We start from the raw sequence: 18,390 nt of genomic DNA, 5'->3' as shown, positions 1-18,390 counted from the left end.
GGCCCGTTACCTTTTGTTTGGGCTCCCTTGAAACCACTATTAGTTGGCTCAAATCAAATCCCTGCAGCCTGAGTTTAATAAGAGAATATTTTTGCTCCTATATTTTAACCTTGTTATCCAATATCCTGTCTTTTTAGTCTGCAGTGTGTTTTCAGCACACAGGGCGACTCTGCTTGTCGGAGCACAAAAGTTCACGCAAGGACTAACGGCTTTGTGATACTCTGCTATACTGGCACTGGATTAGCCAATGTTACATACAGGAGGTTTAACAGTTTACCACTAACCAGGCCGACCACTATTTTTAGTTTAAGTCTACCTGAGCTAGGCTAAATGTTTGTTCAACCGCTTAATATGAGGTTCAATATGAAGCTGCTCGACTAGGTTTGGCTTATTTTACTGGAAATTGCACATTACATTATTTTGCATAATTAGTTAAACCTGGGCAGAAATAATTTTACAACTTTTCTTATCTAATTCATTGTTACTCAGAGTCATGAAATCTACTTGCTGACAGACACATAATGTAATGGGTTTGAGAAAATTGATTTGTGCCAATTTTCTGAACTGAATTTAATTCACTAACATCCACATTATGTACCTCCTGGGTGAAAACTTTGTATTTCCACAAAGACAATTTCTGAGGAACGGAAGAAATGCAGCCTTATTTTAACATTGATGGCAATGCATTTTTGCACTTTGAAACAGTTTCATGAGCTCATGAAATTTGCTCAGTTCAGAGAAATGCATGTAATTATACAATGACAGAATAACATAAAAAATATTAAAACTGAAGTTACTAAGCACTCCGAGGCAGGAGGCTATAACAGAGGGGGAGCAGAGTACTGTACATCTAATAATGCCCACATAATGGTCATGTTACCGTCTCATTTACTGTACTTCCCCAACCTGAGAAAGCTCTACCTCATATCTGCACTGCCTCTGAGGCTGTTTGGGAGACTGTTTTAAAGTGGAGGAAACTAGAAACAAAGCACAGTCCGCAGAGATGGAGTGCAATCTTGAAATGGAAAACTGAAATGGGGAAAGGGTCTCTCTAGCTGAAATGTTATTTGGATGATAGCCTGCATAAGAATAGAACTGTGTTTGGTTTCTCATTGAGAGTCACCAGCAGGGCTCATTGTGATAAGAAAATAAGTCTAATGTTACCTGATCTGGTATAATGTAGACCAATTACCACTCCATTGCACTTCATTACAGGACTGTAATAGGGCCGGGGGTCAGTGCTTGAGATGGAGTGGCAGAGGAAAATTGAGTCGTCATTGATAATATGATAAAAACTGACAGTGAGAGGCCCCTCCAACAAATTATTGAAATTTACAGTTGATAGGGAAACACTATAACCTCATTGGTAAGCAGCTGGCAAGCACTTTTACAAAGCAGGTCCTCTAACACAATGAGAGGCTGATGGAGAGAGGGAAATCCAAAACTATCACAGAATAGTTTTAGACTCCTGCTCATTGGCTTTTGGCACTGAGTGTGCATGTATTCAGTTTTTAGAAATATCTAAATATATCAAACAAACCCACTGGACAGTATTTTGTATCTTGAACAGATGGCTTGTGGAACCCATCATTATATGTTGCAACAATAATATGCTGACAGAAAAATCTGGCTGAACAAACAAATCAAGTCTGGCTGACATTATTTTCTTTCTTAGTGCCTAGTGTCTCCACAGTGGAATAGTGAAGTGCGGAGGCTAACAAAATATAAAATCTCACAGTTTCTGTAGGCCACTGTGCTCTTGGAAAAGGTACAGCAACCATTTGTTTGCCTCAGTTAAAGTGGCTCCATTTGGGGCCCCTTGAATAAATAAATCAAATAAACTACCGTCAGACATACATTTTCAATCCATCAAGGTAATCAGATTCTGTTTACCTGAATAGGAACTATTCTAAAATGTTATTAAAAACTTAAATGGAGTTTAGGTGTGGAATAACTAGGCACGGGAAATGATGAGCAAACAGCAGGATAAGATTCCAATTACTATTAAACAAGCATTGCATTGACTAGTAAAGAGGAAAATAGCTTTGACATTTTCTACAGCCGGAGCTCCCACCTGACAGGCTTTGTCGTAGGAGACAAATTCCAGCACGGCAAATTCAATTCATAGGCTTTTAGACATGAGGTAGTCAAAGCTTTCTCCTGAAATATTGCTTAAAGGCTTGTGGTCAACATCCATATGAGTGGTTCAAGAATAGATACTTATTGTATAATTTTTTAAAATATTTTTAAACAATATATCCTTGCCAGTTTGATGGAACAACTGGGATAAATATATATAGTACAGATAAAGAAATACGAATTAAAACATTTTATCATGCATAATTAATGGGATTTGTTGGGTCTCTGTAAATATATTATAAAGAGTATGATCTAGACCTGCTCTATAAGAAAAGTGCAATGAGATAATTGGCGCTATATAAATAAAATTGAATTGAATAGAATTCAAAAGCTGAATCAAATACAAGAGACATAAGGCAATACTTTATGTTCAAAATGTGTCTTTTCCAGCTCACCATAATTTCCCTGAAGCATTTACAATACGTCCCAACATGAAGAATTCAAAAAGGCCATAAAGTCATTACCTTGTACTGAAGGAAATATAATTTATGAATCATTTAGAAGCCAGGCTAAGTTAATCTCACATATCTAAATAGGCAATACATTGAGTGCATGCTTCATTGATCAAAACTGTTGTGGAACAATTTATCGAGCAACCATCTTTAACTACTATTTAAAGATCATTTTGCTTTCATCTACAGTCTCCACTCAGCTGAAATCACTTCGACATGATAAGACAGTCAATTTGGATGTCAGCTTTGGCTACAGTAATCACACTGGCCACTAGATAAGTGTGACTTTATTTATTTATATTGAGCCCTGTGCGTGTCTAGTTGAAGATAATAGTTTCATTTTCTGGAGAAAGTTTGCCAGCTGCCCTCATTGTGGAGTAAATGTGACAGATTTCTGCTTCATTAGGATTCATCGGGGTGACAAAGATGGATTCGTAAGATGAATCAACAATAGCAAAAGCAATATGCAGGATTTCATGAATCTCTTTACTTTCCTTCTACTGGCTTAAATACGCGCTTTACAGCTTGAGATTTACAGATCACAGGTGACAGCAAGAGAATAAAGATGAATACTCATACTCTAAAAAGTAATGGGTCAAGAAAAGTTCCTCCAACATATCAAATGTGCCACATGAAAAACACTTTTTCCACTTTTTTAAAAATAATTTAAGCAATTTTCTCTTCAAATTCAGGAAAAAACTGTATTTTGAGTGGCATGTTTAATGATAACTGAGGACTCTTGTAACTGGAGCTACTTCAGTCATGTTTTCAGGATTCATAGGGGACCTAAACAATTCAAGCACAGGCCACCAACGCCTTTAGAGAAAAGGTTATTAATTTATCTAAAAATGTGGATGACAGAATGTGATTAAATCTACTAGCTTTCTTGGGAAGTTAATTGTTTTATGATGTTAATATTCATAACTAGCTTCTTCAAATGCATGTTGAAAGAGCTATTGGGGAATATATAGCAGGTTAAACATAGTTGGTGAACCGGACATTACATCCATTAATTCATGTTGTGTAAATAGTTTCACACTGACGTTGATATATAAAACTAACAGCCATTACACCTGATTGTATAAAGCTGAATCAAATGGAAACATTTTTGCACATATTTTACCCTGGTGTCTGAATGGACTGTATTGTTACAAATACATAGAATCAACTGCATGTATCATATCATATTGTATTGTCTCCCCAATCATTTGTAAACAGTAAACTGTGACTTACAAAAAAAATGCCTATAAAGGGCAAAACTACTGTAGCTGTTTTGTAGAAAAAGATATAGCAGTATATGTAGCTGCTCCAGCTGTGGTCAGTTGTTGATGGTCAATGTCATACAAAGTACCAGCTGTAACCAACATTTCCTCATCGTATTCCACATTAGCTCATATTGATCCTGGAACCTCAATTAAACAGATTTCTTGAGTTACTTGCTATCAACAGATGGTAAGGTGGTCAGGTGACAGTCTTCTTTTGCTCTGAGAGTAACACCCCTGTTAGGACTTCAGCATGTACTCTGGTATATTAGAAATCTTGGACTTTTCCCTCTGTAGCATGCTAGGGTCCTTTTTGGTGGATTTTTGATGATATCAAACTGCTCTGTTTCAAAAGGTTATCTGAGGCCTCTGAGAGACTATCAGTGACAGACTTCCATTGTAGAAGAGAAGTAGAACTTAACAAAAGGTCACTTACCCTGCTGCTTCATTACATATGACAGGAGTTAAAGCAGTACTGTTGAAGCATTAGGGAATATTTAATGGTGTTTCTGCTTTAACTGAGTGCAATGGAGCGTGACAAGAATGACAAGACAGAGTCGGGGATGTCAGACAGCAAAGGTCAAGAACCATGTGAAACAATGGAGCCATAAGGCACCACAAAACATGCAGATTTGACGATGACACTGACAGATTTGTTCTATTACAAGTTGGCACAGTAGCCTGGGCCAACCAGCACTGGTATATGTCCTTTCAGAAACTGATAAAGGCTCCTTCACAGTTCCAGCCCAGTGAACAGTCCATAAATGGATCCTTGTGGAACATTTCTTTGTTCTTTTCAAAATATCACCCAACCCGTTCCTACAGGGACTATTGTGACAGTTTTTCTGGAAGTCACCTGAGGGGTTCATAAAGTACTACATATGGAGGAACTGTGAAAGGGGTCTCCAAGAAGCTTTAATTTTTAAAATTAAAGTGCATACTTACAAAGATATTGCATTAAAGAGCTTGCCATTACCACTACTGCCAGTGTAGCGCGAGGATTTTGCACTACCACAATACGGCACAAGAGGTCAGAGCTCCACTACAAATACTATGAATACCTTGACATCTAATCCACAGCTACTGTATGCCAGACATGCACTATTCATCGTTATCATGAAGGCCATTGCCTGAAAGATGTCTGTTGAAATAAGTTTGCTTAAAACATCATTACAAATCCAATTAATAGTGTCATTAAACTAGATGAAAAGAGTGACAACATTGTGTGATTTAAATTACAGAAAGCGTACTGCTGAATACCAGGTAGCAATCTAACTTGTCAGTGATTAAATGTAGATGTTAGTGAGGAATTTACTGCTATGGGCTTTACTGACTGGCATGCGCTGTACTGTTATGTCACACTTAATTATCAGATAGATTTTTAGTTTAGCTAGAGAGCATGGCCAAATTTTGTTTGTTACCACCAGTAATACTATATATCATTTAAAATCTGATATGAACAGTACATTTTAAAATTCATAAGATATAGCTCACTGTGATTTCTTGTCAAGGGTGTTTTTATTGAAACCCTTTATCCACAGTCAGTGACATGTATCTGTTACCAGGTCTATCTCTACTAACAGTCCACTTCTAGCATACAAAGACACAACAGAGCCAGAGGAACTGGCTTACTGGAATTTACCAGCTGATCAGTGAAATCAGCTGTGTTTGTGAAAGGTTCCCGTTAATGTTTCTTTGAGCAGAGTTAAAGTTAATAAGGACACTGGCTTAAAGAGAGACCCCTGCTAACATATAGGGTTCAAAATGTACAACCCTTTAATCGTAGCTAATAGACCACACATTTTGTTAAAAATATTCAGCATTTTGTTGTATGTAGCACTTGTCATTATTTGCTTAATTTATTTTATAGTAACGTATGTTTATATTTCTATGTGATGGCATATTGCATTGTATTTGTATTAGAATGCAAGGTTCAATGTATATTAATACAAAAATACAATTACCTGTCTATAAGCAAGTCACAGAACGGTTCCCCGTCTGTGTCTTGAATATCAAAGCACTGCAATAATGTTCAGATTGAAAAGGGGATGGAAAGATACAGTATATGTTCAATATTTATTTCATTTGTCTATAGATAAATTCTTCATTCGTCTTTATAACAAGCCGAACCTGTACAGCCAACTAGAAGATGTCACTTAGGCTTTTGTGTTGCAATATCCTATGTAGCTATGGTTGGCCTAAAGAGAACATAATAACAATTTGTTGCAGTCTTATATTTATTATCTTTCCTGTGGCTCTGTGATAGAATATAAGACAAATACACTGAGAAAAAGTGTCAAAGTTAAATAAAATAGACCTAAAAGCTAACATGTAACAAATACTTCTGCATGTATCAGATGCACAGTTACACAGAAAGACAATGCAGATGTGAAAACTAGACTGAAACAGTGTCGAGTCAATTTGTGAATTGCACTTCCTGTTTGTATGAAAACTTTCCAAAACAAAAACACAAGCTTATTTAAGCTAGTAAAACAATATCAGGCATTGCCCATGGCTAACATTAAGCAAAACCATGCATTTCTTAAATTAGCAAAGAAAGCTGCTTCAACCGGAAAACATTAGCTTGTAAGCTAATTCTCATCGTTAGCCAAAACACTTCAACTCAAAAAATATTTTGAATCTCATTTCAAAACTAGTTAGCTAACTCTATCATGTTGTATCACCCAACTCCATCTGCTGAATTCTGATATACAAATAACATGTTTAAGGTAGCCAGTTTCTACCACAGAACACTTCTTTAAAACAGTAATGCTAATTCATATTTTTTACCTTATTATAAATGTTTCTTAGCTTAATTATGGGTCATGAAAAATAGCAAATTACCACATACAATGTTATAAAATGTTAATACAGTGTGTACTGCGACTAGCTTCTCCATCAAACAGTTTTCATGCAAATAATTTTGGTCCACTTGTAGACTAGAGTGCCACATATCCAAACCCCACAGGAGAACATGAATACCAGTATCCCATTAAAGCTAATCTGTTTTGCTGTCAGAAAATGTCCTCTATCTGACACACCGTTCCCATTTTCTCCTCCATCATTGACGACATTGACACTGAGAGGATTACAAGGTAAATCAATAAACACCACCGGCTTCATGAATGAGCACAAGTCTCAGTGAACTGATACCTTCATAGGTCTATTTACCTGTGATACAACCCACAGTGGGATCTCTGGGACTTGTTCTCTACAGTTAAGATCAGACGTCACCACTCTTAACAATGAGAAGACACCTCACTGCTCTACAGCACAAATCCACAGTGTTTCTCAATCATGAGGTGAACATCAGCTCCATGTGAAAGCAGGGAGAGACACAGCAAGTGTGAAACTACCCAGATATCAAAGTTCTGACACAATGAAGCATTTGTTATTTAGTTCATTCATTCTCTTTTTCTCTTTAATAAGCTCAGTATCTTCACATGTATCCTAGTTAGGAGACTTTATATAATGCTACACTATAAATGAATGTCTTCAACTAGATATTCTTCACTTCCTGCAACTTTAGCAACTTCATATTTTTCAGTTGGAAAGTAGATCTCTAACTTTCAGCAAATGGCATGGGACAAGAAGAGGCAAGACTGCCGACCAGATAGACGAGCGTTCCACTCTCCAGCTCTTAACAAGCATAGTAATACATCAGTCAAAAGCAATAATTTTACTATTAATGAAATTCCAATTTGCCTTCAGTGCATTTCACGTTGACATTTTCCACATTGCAACAGTGCTTTGATAAAGTTTTTAAAATGCAAAAACGCATCTAAGAGGCTAAAGACCAGCCCGGGTGTCAGCGTGCCTGGCAGAGGACTATGGTACTTAATTTTTATCGCCATGTGCCCGGGGCATTGAATGCCTGAATGTTAACATTGGCTCCATTTTCATTATCATCATATGATTATGGATTTTACTGCATTTAGCTGATAATACAACTAGGAGCTCACCTTAAAAGAAGTTGCTCGAAGGTTTCATTTCTGCCCAAATGAAATTTTCATTTGACAAACAAGTATAATTAGGCTGCACTTCTTGTTCAGTGTCAGTCTGTTTTCTGATTGAACTTAGACCAATTTGCTGCCACTAAATGAGTTTGAATAAATTCCATTCTGAATGTCTTGGGGACATTAGCTTTAGGAGCGCTAAGTGGCAGCATGCTTTTTGAAGTTGCTGATTATTTGATGCCACCCCTGTCTACCTATACGTTTTTAAGCTTACTTCAAAGTTAAGGAAATAGCCTACCTTGGAGTACAATGAGAATTTGAAAGTGTTTTTGGCCAGGTCTGGAAGGCAAAGTGAAAATGACTTTAATAAGTGTGTAATACACTTCGTTAGCTTCAATGCTCTTTGCTTCTTCACGTTATTTCTTTCATGTGGCCACTTTTATTGTACTGAATGAGCAGATTTGTTTCCGTTGAAACTGTACACCTAATAACTAATATTGCAATATCAGTTTCATTAAACCTGCTAATTATAAATTGATATATTATGAATTATGAGAACTGCTACAGCTGGCTCTCTGTTATTGATAATAATGTGACACAAGAATGTTTAGTATACATCAGAACAAGTGGTAAAGCCGGTTACTACTGGTAGGAAGTTATACCATATCCTTTATCCACATGAAGTGTTTATTTCCCATAACACAATAACCATAAATATATTAGGAGACAAAACTGTCGCAGATTACCTACTATTAATAGCACCGTAAGCCTCTGCAGCCACAAGATGAGGAACAGCAGACCACTATGGATGGCAGAGAAAAGTGGGGTTATTTGTATATTTTCCTATAATGGATTTGGTAGATGACCTAAAATCTGAGTAACAGCTATTTCAGTAGGGGTAATCCAGTCATCCTCAAAAAAATAAACACCAGTGTGGAGCGAAATTGAACGAGCGAAATAGAGTGAATAAAATGGGTGAGGGCAAAAGAAAGAGAGGATCACAAATAAAGCTCAATGTAGGTTTGATGAGAGGAAATGGGGATTTTGACAATGTGATTAAGTAATGGTTTCAAAATATGGAAGCAATGGTAAAAAGAGAAGAATTTACTCGAGTATAAGAGCCCTGCATGTCAATGAAGGAATTACATTTCATTATCATAAACAAGGAAAACCAAACTGTGGCTTAGTTGTGAGGAGTTTACACGCTGGTGAGCCATAGACTCAACCCCAGATCCTCCAACACTTCTTCTAGACTTTGTTTTGTTGGTTGCATTTGAAGATTTTGGTCAGTCATCAGGATAATATAGGTGGCACTGAAAAGTTTAACAATAATAAACACTTAAACGTGTGAAATCACTGCTGGGTTGATTAAATGTGTAGTCAAGATTGAAAGGAGTTCTTTCAAATCAACACATCCTGTCTCATTAAATGATCAAATCTATTTTCCATGCTTTTCAGGGTTCCAAACCCTGCTAAGGAACTCTATCCTGTCTCCACGTTCCCAAAGTGGCACTAAATAATTACACACAGAGCATTGGTGGTTTACAGTACAAAGGACTATTGAACTAACATGACAAAGGGCTCAGAGACCACTACAAAGAGTAGATAATGTTGTGGAATCGACTCAGAAGACTGTGGATCCAAAAGGATTGCAGCACATCTGCGATTCATTTGCATTGTGCTCATTTTTCCAAGGAGTGAAACTCCAAACTTGTACAACAAGCTGACTGACATACAACGATACACTGCGGCTTTGTCACTACTCGTATCACTTGCTCAATGAAAATATTACAGAGTGGGAAAAATGTCTTCAATCCAGTCAATTCATAAACAAAGCCAGTAATGAATAAACAATGTTTCAACAAACAGCAAAATTAAACTGGATTTTTTCCCAGATTGCACAGTTAATTTCCATGGAGGGTTTTCATTGGGGTTTTATACTTTGCTGTATGTTCTTATAAAGTGTAAGCTCTGTGTTAACTTGGCCTAAATGCAGACAAAGTATTATAGAGTGTGTATTTGACTCTTTTATATCAAACTTGTTGTTATTTTTATTCCTATGTATACCATCTATCTTACTGACTTCATGGTGGTACAAGTCACTAATGTCAAAGCGCTTACTATCTATTAGGTAAAAAACATGCCCCAAATAATGACATATCATCAAAATCAGTATGTTTTGTAAAGTGATCTACTCAGAGAGAAGTTCTTGCACTTAACGTGGCAATAAACTACAGTTTGTCAGGTATAAATGATATAACAATGTTGTTGCTCTGTCTTCCTAGTTTCCTTTTTTGTGTCCATTCGTCAGCTGAATTCCTATAAACTGAGGTGCCATCTTTGAATTCTGTGTCAAAAAGCTGTGAAAAACACTTCTACACACTACAGTACCTGAGTGCACAGAATTTTTATTGACATGCTGAAATTTTATGCATGATTCTATGTCTACTATAATTCTATGCCAGAAAGTGTTGACTTGAGCTGGTTTTACATCTGCCATAATGATTACCAAGAGCTGTACTGCATCGTGGAGACAGGCAGATTGCTGCTGTGTGTTCTTCTACCTGGTTTTGACATGCTGGTGCTGTGTGCCAGAAAAAAAGACTCACCTGACCATCATAACCTCTAATAATAAGGCGTGGCCTGGTTGTTCAGCTATTAATTCCTTGTTTTTTAGTTTATGCTTTTAGTTTGCTTGTTTCCTTGCCCTCTGGTTTTGCATTCAGTTTTTTTACATATATAAATCAGTTTACTGTACTGTGTGGGCAACTACCATAACTTTCCCAGAAAACTGCTTCCCCATTGGGAGAGGACCAGAGTTGGAATGCAGGTGAGGGTTCTGGAAATGAGAGCATCTATTACTATATGCTTAAACAACACTGCTATAACAATGTATGCTTCTGAATGTAAATTATTCAGTTGTACTAATGTAACAATCTAAGAATTTTGATCAGTCTCAAAAGGCTGCAGATCTTTTTGAATCAGGTCAATTAACTGAACAGTACTACCATCATCAACAGATACTTTGGTTTACTCTTAATGGGTTATTTTATTTATTCTGACAGTCAATTCTGCCCCATGACTGGTTCTACATTGTTTCACATATATATACCGACTTGTGCCCAGTTGTAAAACATACGATATTATAAATGAAATACATCAAGTATAATGACGGCATTACATATCATCCTCATCTACCTTTCATCATCTACCTCTGCTTACCAACTGTAACGCAAACAAAAAGTTTTTAGAAGTAATTACGGCAAGTTAGAGATGATTTGTCATCTCCCCTGGTAAGGATTTCCAAAGATTAAATCTCTCTTAACCCACTCCACAAACACAAACAGTGATGAAGCCAAAATCAGATTTTGGTATCTACAGCCCACAGTTTGCATCCCTATCTAGGAAAGCTGCTTAGCCTTGGCAGCTAGCACATATGTGAATTGCTCCAGTGGTAACAGAGTGCAGGAAACCTCTGAACCGAGCTGTTAGGAGCATTATGAATAAATAGGAAGGAACAATGCAAATGATTTATAGCCTTAATTACTGAAGGCCTCAAGATCCGACAGTTTAAGTAGCCTTTTCATCATTAAAAGCAAAATTGATCCCGTGCTATTGCTGGTGGGAGTTTACTCAGCTTCAATAACCATCAACATTCTCCCTCTATTCAGATCTATGGCTAAATCCCAGGTGAGTGACAGGTGCCAGCTACAGGGCTGTTAGGAGAGAGCGTTTGTTGATATAACCGTGTTTTCCTCTCTTTGAGCGACTGATCTGCAAAGGTACACATAAAGGCCCTCCTTCAGCAATGTACACAGAGCACTTCGGAGGGAGTACATAAAACTGCCTCTCCCCCCTCCCTGCAACATTAAACAGTGTGGAGGGGGTGCAGCGGGAGGCATGCGGGGGAGGCTGCGGGACTCAAACAAACGCTGGAGAGTGGCAAGTTTGCATTTGCCCATACCAACAAGCTCCTATCTCATTAACAAACCGCTGAAATAAAAGAGTGCTTTTTTGGCTCAGAGCTATAAAAAAAATTATCATAGTGATGATGTTCCTCAGCCGTCAACAGAGCTGTGATAACGTTGTTTGATGATGACTTTCCCATGAATGTTAAGCAGCCGCCGCGGCAGAGGAAAGGAGCTTATCAGCGTCTAATGCCCATCTCTAATTCCTGCCCTTCTTGAACTAGCCATTTTCTAACAGCGTTAACTGTCAAATTTACATCCCGTCTTAATGCCACTAAAGAGTACGGGGGATGAAGAGTAAATGACAGCAGTGTAATGAGGAAGGCAAGGCATTCCTTCTCCCACTTTCTCTCCCCCTCTCTTTCTCTAAGGAGAAGGAGCTTTCCACAATATGGGGGCTTTTTTCCCTCCTCCTGTGCCATGATGCCGTGATGGAGAGCTTACCTGTGAACTTACTGTAGGTGCACATGAGCTTAATTAGCAGTGGGCTCTTATGTGAAGGAGGAAAAATAGATTTTTTTTTTCATCGCACTGCAAATAGATACGTGGCATACCAGAAATTCTGACAATGACAATGAAGCACATGGGGAGAAATTATATATCTAAAAGAAATCAGCAGTTGGTTTTAGAAACTTATAGTAAAAGAGAACAACTTGGGCTGAATAGCTGCCAAAAAAAGCCGTCATTGTATTATGATAAATGGAGGCCAGGAGGACGTATTTAAAGTACAGCATGACGTGTAATCTCATCTTTTTGTGCATTCTTTAACGTCAATAAAGCATTGCAATTACACATTATTGTTATGATTTTTTTCTTAATAATAATCCTGCTGCTCTGTAGTTTACCTGCTTAGTACAGCTGTGTCTTAATCATAACACTGTAATGGCCATCAACAGGCTTTAGTATTGTGTTATGTTATATGATTAGTCCCTGGTGCCTAGTGCACATAATGAAACAAAACAATGAATTACATCAGTATTTCAATTCAGTATAACTGAGCATTTGTTATCAGGGAACTGACCACTTTAATTTCCTGTTTTTCAATTGGCATTTTGTCCATTAAGTCAATTAAAAATGCTGAACTATTGCAGGAGACAATCACTTCTGACATTTAAATAAAATAATGGGAAAATTGCCACAGCTTCATTGTAAAAACAAATTTAGTTTTAAATTGATAGGGTGTAACCTTTGATATATATGTATAATAGTACATAGTTTTTTTTAATTTAATTATATATTAGTATAATAAAATCATCCAATAATCCTATGCTGTCCTATCAGGAAGTGACAACAGAAACCATTTCATATATAGTAAGAATAAATCATGCTTTCACATCAAGCATAGTCATAAGTGGGGCATTTTATCTATTTTCTTTACATTACCGTGTGATTTATACTTTCTGCAATAAACTGATCCGGCTTCCTAGACAATCTTTCCTAAGGAAGCCTTTGTATTTATGCATACTTGCTGCTCCTTTTATGCAAATGAGACAAGTTGAAAGTTTTCTAATGTCTGCATGTAATTTAAGATGGCATTTAAACCTCCTATCCAAGATGCTATCGTTCTAATTAATTCATCAGGTAATATTTCCCATTATTCCAAGGCATTATTTTATGTCAGGCAAGGTAATGAATAGCTATGAGGGCACACACACTATTTAGCTACAAAATACAACAGTGTCTGCAGTATGAATTATACAGGAGACTGCTAAATCATAGAAAGGGAATATAAAAAAATTACACAATGAGCCATGGGATGAGATAAAATATGGACTGAGTGGTTGTGTAAAAGAAAATGTGAGTTCTTCATAGTTTTACTTGGACTGGTGAAAGATGACTGCCATGTCAGTGTGTCCTTAGGTTTTGGCTCAATCAGTCAGGGGAATTCATATTCAATATTCAATCTTCCTTCTCACACAGGAAAATTGGAACAAGGATAAACAGAAGAAAGGTTGTACCTTCCCTCTATGCTATTATAATCAACCATGCAAGTGAACCTATGAATATGTAGTCCATTTCATCTGAGGGGTCGGACTCTGGTAGGGCAGGCCAGCCAAGATTAAATCTCAGCTCATCTGATTGGACCATATAAAGATTCAGACTGAGCTAATTTCATGCCAATCTGGTCGCCTTCTGTGAAACTATCCAAAAGGCAAGAGGCTATAATGATTTGGAAAGGAAGAGACAACAGATAACTGGTGAAATGAAGTTGAAGGGCCTTCTTACCTTTGAGAAGAAATATTTCAATTTAAATGTATCACTTTATCAGGGCAAAGTCCTCCAGGTTTGCAGCTCTGAGATTACACCAATTAAACATCAAATATGGTGAACTAACTGCAAATGAACAAATGCCTTATGTGCTCCTTTTTAAAGGTTTTGGCATTATGCATTCAGCTACAACCACAATTAGCTAAATCTGCTGCGTATAGATTTAACACAGCTTCACACAGGCCATAAACACATCTATTGTGCATAAATTATTGGTCAATGATTTGGTAAGACAATCAACTGAAAGGCATTTGATTCCAAAACTGACTTTCCGTCATTTAGTCAAGTAAAAATACCAATTTTTTGCAGGTTAGAGCAAATACTGAACATGCATTTTACTGTCTATACATATCATACAATGTGTAACATACACATTGTGCCATAACATGTGCATAATATCCTTTTATTGCCATATGGAGGAAGCAGACTGTATAAACTTTACATAATATACTCTCAATATATGCACGTTAACCCACCTCTGTATAGTAACTTGTTATTCATACAGTATTTCTTTCAGTGTTCTATACCACAACCCTGTACATACTGTAGACAATTTGCTGCAGCTAAAGCTCCTGCCTCCCAATAAGGAGATCGTGGGTTCGATTCCCGGACCAGACCAACGTCGCACCATCTCTCTGGGTGGAGTCTGCATGTAACATACACATTGTGGGTTCTCTCCGGGTTCTCCGGCTTCCTCCCACCGTCCAAAGACATGCATGTGTAGGTTAATTGATAACTCTAACTTTTGAATATCCTTTACTATCATTTTTCACAATAAATAGATCTTTGATAAGGTGGGATGATAACTCAATCATGAATTTTATCATTGATTTTTTGGAGCCAATGTTTTGACCCTGTACTAAAGCTCTTGCTATTTCCAGGCAGTTCAGTTCATTTCTGCCTCCAAAGTTGACATGGTATATCAGTATTAAACAGTGAGGTTCATATTTCAGCTAAGAGATCACCTTACTCTGAGTCTGGGTAAACCAGGAAACATCCAGAGGACACAGCACTGGTTTGTCTCAAACCCTTCTCTAGCGCTGCAGTTTGCTGCCGCTGAGCTCTGCCTGTGGGCACAATAGATTTGACAGAAGAGTGCTGATGAATCTCATCAGTTTAATGTGTTTATGCTTGCTAAGCCCTAAAAGCTTATTGCTGTTCAATGGAGTGCTTCAAAGTTTCCTAATTTCCCCCCTGGTTGTCTCTCAGCACGCTAGCAACACAGACTCCCAATAACATGATGTACTCTGCAACCTGTGGAAGACAGAAGGCACGCTGTGTCTCAGTGATTTGTGTTATCGGGCAGAGAATAGACCTTGACAGAAATACAGTGAGCACAGATATTACTGTTTTTTCCACCTTAAATTCAGCCCATGACTGTCTCTCTCCCTCCACATTGATCCCTTTTTACAGCCTTTTCACAGTAAGTGCTTTAGTCTTATCTTCACTGCCCCCACCTCGCCTGTCTCATATTCTAACCAATGAGGCTGGCTGCCTATATGACAGCTAACACCCAGTATTAATTAAAATGTCATGCCTCCAAATCAATATTGTAAAACAGTTCAAACACAACTCATCGCCACTGCTGTGATAAGTGCTTTTGGGTGACAGGTAAGTCCAAAGAAAGAGATGCAGGAGAATGGTATGACGGAATAATCCAGAGAGAACATGTAACATTAAAATGTATGACCCCCCTATGTGTTACTTCATCACTCACAATTGCAAATTATCCACACTGTCATGAAGTGTGCTGCACTAAACTGACAGATCCATAAGTCAGCAGCAACAGGCCAGGAGGCTCGACGCGAGAACTCTTTAGCTTCAGATGTTTGACTGCGCTGCGTTAAAAGAGACTAATGCACACTCATTTGGGAAGGAGGCTGTCAGAGGGGGGGATTTATCAGCGCTACTAAAATAGCTGCAATCCATCTGATTATGTTCATGTTAACTCTGCTCTGTTAGGACAAAAATGCAAAAAAAGGATGTAAGTTATTGTCACTATTTTCAGTGGACTTCTGTGACACAAGGTAAAGGCTTTTGCCATGAAAAGTTTCCATGAATAAAGTCAATAAAATGCAGAACTACTGGCGTTTTTCGCAATATTCCAACTATTATGAGTGACAAATAGGGGTGATTCAAAACTTTGTGAGGATGTACGTGTTCACACATACTCATTGAACGCCATTGTTCAAAAGCAATGCTCAGTATATGGCTAGAATGTGACAAATTCTGTCAGAGTAAATATGGTTTAATAAATGAATTAGCTTCATAAATAATGGCTGTAATGACATTTTAGGGGACAATAAGCCTAAGCGTTGTCAGGAAATAGTTGATGTATGAGTTTCATGCCTCAGCGGTTCCTCAAAATGAATAGGCTTGGGAAGATAGCAGGGGCCTGCAACCAGCCTATTTCCTCGAATTATCTACTTGTTGTCAATTTGCACAGTGGAATTACACATGCAAATTGAACTGCCTGCACAAACACCACTTGGAGATGATAAAAACAAATTAACAAAGGCTATAGAAGGAGGATTTATTTCACTGGCTAACCCAGGTCAAGCAATACATGTATTTTACAATTGTGTGTACCCAATTTTGGTGTAATTATATCAGCAAATTATTCTTTGTAATCTTATTATTTTCCCCCAACCTTCTCCTTACACACATAATTAACTTCCTTCATATCCTCGTGAAAAAAAAAAATAAAAAATCAGCTTGCCTCCGCATCAGAGTAACACAGTTTAATCTGATTTTGGGGTTCATTCTCGTCACCTTTTTGCAGCTAGAATCCAGAGGAAGGTGAGAAGTCAACAGTTTAGTGACACTGTTTAGCGTAACCACTTGGTAAAGGAGCAGACAAATCTACATAGCAGAAGTCAATGTTAAAATATATATAATCACCTCTTAGCATCATCCCTAATACTGGGGAGGAAATTAAGAGTGCCCGGACCTCCACGTTTGCTATTAGATATCTCATTTACTTTGTACACACAGTGCTAATCTGCACTAATGAATTCTGCCACACCAAGCCAGATCGAGATGACTTAAAATTATTACCACTTCTACAGATATGCCTTTCCTCATTTGAGGCTCAATTTGGCTGGCTCGCAAAAACAGTCTGTCACAGTAAGATACTAATAATTAGGGTTTTAAGATGATTAGTTTATCTCTGTGCTCTTACAGTCCTGTCTCTTATCCACCATGGCCAAAACTTAATAAGAGGCTCTAAGTTTTAAACAGCCAACTCCAAATTACCAAGAAATGACGGAAATAATGAACTGGAGCACATGCCAGGGAGAGAGACACAGAGAGAGGGGGAGAGACACATAGATGGATGGTGGGAAAGCTGAGAGACATTAATTCAAGTGTGAAATAGAACACAAAGTCTAGTAATCAATAAGGAAATGATTCAGACCTGTAATGCTAAAATTGTTTAGTATTAACAGGACTTTGTGACTCTCATTTACCTTCAGACGCTGCCGTGCTCATCAACATGTCACACAAGTAATTAAAGTCACGATAATGCTGAGTGAGTGATACCAGTTAATGGTTGCATATTTTGAGGAGGATGAAATAGAGATTTTACATGTTCAAGATGACATTCAATATAGCATAAGCCTTATCAGCCCAGTTTAATATGCACTGCATTTTGCAAAGCTGAACTGTGTAATTCTCTCTTCTTAGGGTACAGGAAGGTCAAGGAGAGTCCAAGGTCTCCAGGTTTATTCTCTTTATATTTGGGCCACAAGACAGGGCTGGGTATCAAACCTCAATACTTTTTTGTTAGCGACCAAAGTGTGTCTGTAGCACTGAGAATCAAAAGCTGGCATCAAATGTCTGGTCCGATTCGTGGTCTTGTTTTCTTCTTCTTTAACAGTTTCTGATTTTAGGGCTGCAACTTAATATTATTTTCATTATCGTTTAACCTGCCAATTATCTTTTCAATTAATCAATTAATCGTCTAGTCTATAAAATGTCAAATAATGTGTCAATCACAAGTTCTCAGAGCCCAAAATGAGGTCTCTTGTCTGACTACCAGTCCAAAACCCAAAGAGAATTTAAAATGAATTCTGTGTATTTTTTCATTTACAATGAAAGCAGAGAAAAGAAGCAAATACTAACACTTGAGAAGCTGGAAGAATGTTTGACATTTTTACTGAACTACATGATTACTCAGTCATCAAAACTGTTGTCAATTAATTTTCTTTCCATGGATTAATCTTGCAATTGGGCAGTTGTTTCAGCACCATCTGCTTCAAATCATAATTTTGCCAATTTTAGACTGTATTTTATTCAGGCAAGTTTATGTATAGCTAACATTTGTGGAGTTTGGCCTCTTTTGTTA

This window comes from Siniperca chuatsi, linkage group LG11 (genome assembly GCF_020085105.1).
Source record: "Siniperca chuatsi isolate FFG_IHB_CAS linkage group LG11, ASM2008510v1, whole genome shotgun sequence".
Lineage (NCBI taxonomy): Eukaryota > Metazoa > Chordata > Actinopteri > Centrarchiformes > Sinipercidae > Siniperca > Siniperca chuatsi.
This window is presented reverse-complemented; position numbering follows the sequence as displayed.